General features: G+C 37.8%; 1 protein-coding gene across 3 annotated transcripts in view; it reads left to right on the top strand.

Moving 5' to 3' along the window:
- The window catches only part of MSH2 (mutS homolog 2), an 87,342-nt gene that overhangs the window by 80,602 nt on the left and 4,099 nt on the right, over positions 1-2,641 (top strand). The window lies entirely within an intron of this gene.

Raw genomic sequence — 2,641 nt, 5'->3', positions numbered from 1 at the left:
CCGGCACTGGGCCCCTCCGCCCTCTAAGTTTGTATGTTTTTATAGAAAAGACAAGCAGTTGGCATAAAGGCTATGTCACTGGACTCCCATGTAGTCGACTGGTTTGAGTCCCGGACCGAGGCTTAAACTCACACTAGACACATGTGCGTGCCCAAGATCCCAAAAGGAGAAAGGGGGAGAAGGGATTGTGGCATGGCCATCCCCCTGGGAGGGTGATTCCTCACTTTCTGTCTCTCTGTCTCTCTCTGGACAGTGCACATGCCCTATGGCAAAAACCTCTCCAAAAAAAAAAAGAAAAAGAAAGAATACATTGATCTTTACTTCACAGTCCAGGGTTAGGAATATGGTATATTATCTGTATTTCTTTATCATGTAGTAGGACCACTCATTCTGAATATTATTTTTATTATTTTTCTATCTCCCATGGCAGTATGATTTTTTTTATCAGAGTACCTACTAGGTAAAAATAGTATGCTTTGAAGTTCCAAGGCTTTAGCTGGGTTTTTTGTTTGTTTTATTTGTTTATTTTTAAATTATTTTATTTAACTTTGCTTATTTATTTATTTTTAGTTGACCAAAGAGGGACAGAGTGAGAGAGAGAGATAGGGAAAATGAGAAAGCAAGCTGCCCGGTCTGAGACTTGAACCATGGTCAGCCACATGGGAGTCCAGCGTCCTTAACCACCATGCCACCTGCTGGCCACTGTTTTATTTTTTAAGGAGTTAGGGAGAGGAATTTTGTATGCATATTTCGAGCTTTAATTTTATTTATTTATTCATTCATTAATTCATTCATTTACTTGATGGAGGTCACATATGCTTGCTGAAGAGAGACAGAAAATGAGAAAGCATCCCCACATGGGGGATTGCCACACTGCAATCCCTCTGTTCCATTTTTCCTTTCAGGATTTGGGCATACAGGCACATGTTTCATGTATTATAATATCTAATTATGTTTTAGAGTATGTTCTAGAAACAGATTCATGTACAGCTAAGGTTCTAGAACTACTATTAGAGTTTTTGTTTTGTTTTTGGGAGATTTTTGCTAGAGACAGAGAGAGACAAAAAGTGAGAAATAACCTCTTAGGGGGATGGTCACACCACAATCCCTTCTCCTCCCTTCTCCTCTTGGAATTGTTCCCACACATGCACACACGCCCAGCATGAGTTGCAAGCCTCTGGGTCCGATACTTGAATCACAGTTGGGCATGTGACAGTCCAGCCACGTAACCATTATGCCATCTGTTGGTCCCAGAATTTTTTTTTTTTTTTTTTTTAATCATACTGTAAGGATTGATTTTACCAATCATCAGTATAATCTTTTTAGGTGACTTTCTGATATTCTGCACATTTCTTGGCATCAGTTGGTTACATATAGAGAAAATAGTCTTGGTTCTTTTATTCTTTGTTACTTATACTTCAGTGGGAATCTTATTGGGCTATTGTGTTTGCATTATTACTCTTGATGTAGAGTTACAGGTACTTTCAGTGGATCACACATTTAGCATGAAGTTGTGGCTCACAGGCATGCATGTCCCTGGTGTGTATAGGAGGTCTTGGGATAGAAACCTGGGACGTTCCCAGGTGGATGCAGCATCACAGAGTGTTGTTAATTGCTATACCACCCTTGTTTCTATTTTATTTCTGTTTACTTCTCTTAGTTTTACAAATTATCCAGCTCTGGAAGGTGTAGGATACCTAAAACAGAACAAAAATATTTGAAGTTGGTGTATAATTGAGAACAGTGAAAAACTTTATAATAATTTTGTGAACATCATTTGTATTAATGATTGGTAAGAATATTTTGACATATGGGGCCAGTAGGTGGCATGGTGGTTAAAGCAAACAGTTTATTTCCTGCAAATGGGGATAGATAAATTACTTAGTCTATACATTTACTCTGGTAATGTGGATCAGAAAAGAAATTTCATTGTCATTTGTTTACCATAGTTGAAAATCAGAATGAGATTATGTAAAAATAGTAAAAAAAAAAAGTATTGTAACTTTTAAATGTACTCATTCCATTTTCTTACGTCACTATCCCTAGAAAATTATTAAAACAGATCCAGAAGTTACACCCTTCACTAGTAGTAAATTTGTATATTTTGCATGAAGTGCTATTTCTAATTACTGACACTTTATATGTATCTCTTTTTTTCCCCTTAGTGCTTTTTTTAAAATATATATATATATAATCAGTTATTTAATTAGGTTCTTGGCAAAAAATTTAGAACACCAATTTGTGAGGATAAACTCCATTTGTAAGGGCAAACATGGATCGCAGGTAGCCCTGGAGCTGAGGAACAGGTTTTATTTTTGGTAAAATTTGTGAGTCCAGTTTTCTGATCAGTCTTGTGCTGCTCTGAAATCTCGTCTTTCTCCTTCTCTGTGTCAAAGATCTCACCTTCCTGGTGTCTGGGTTCCCGCAATTTCTTTTTCTTGAAGTAAGCATCAGTAAGGTGCTTTGGGATTTTTACTTTGCTAATCAGTTTTCGTGGAGGTGGCAATGCAAAATTTCTGGTGTGTTCTACACAGTGGAACTCAATTGAGAACCAGCAGTCCAGTCACAAGTAGCAAGCCACTGCTCAGCTGCTTCAGGAAAACCACTCTCTTGCCTCTGTGGCATCCAGTGAGGATGATCA

Source organism: Tupaia chinensis, unplaced genomic scaffold (genome assembly GCF_000334495.1).
Source record: "Tupaia chinensis unplaced genomic scaffold, TupChi_1.0 Scaffold139917_1, whole genome shotgun sequence".
Classification (NCBI taxonomy): domain Eukaryota; kingdom Metazoa; phylum Chordata; class Mammalia; order Scandentia; family Tupaiidae; genus Tupaia; species Tupaia belangeri.
Note: the sequence above shows the minus strand (reverse complement) of the source record. Positions and strands in the feature narration are given on the sequence as shown.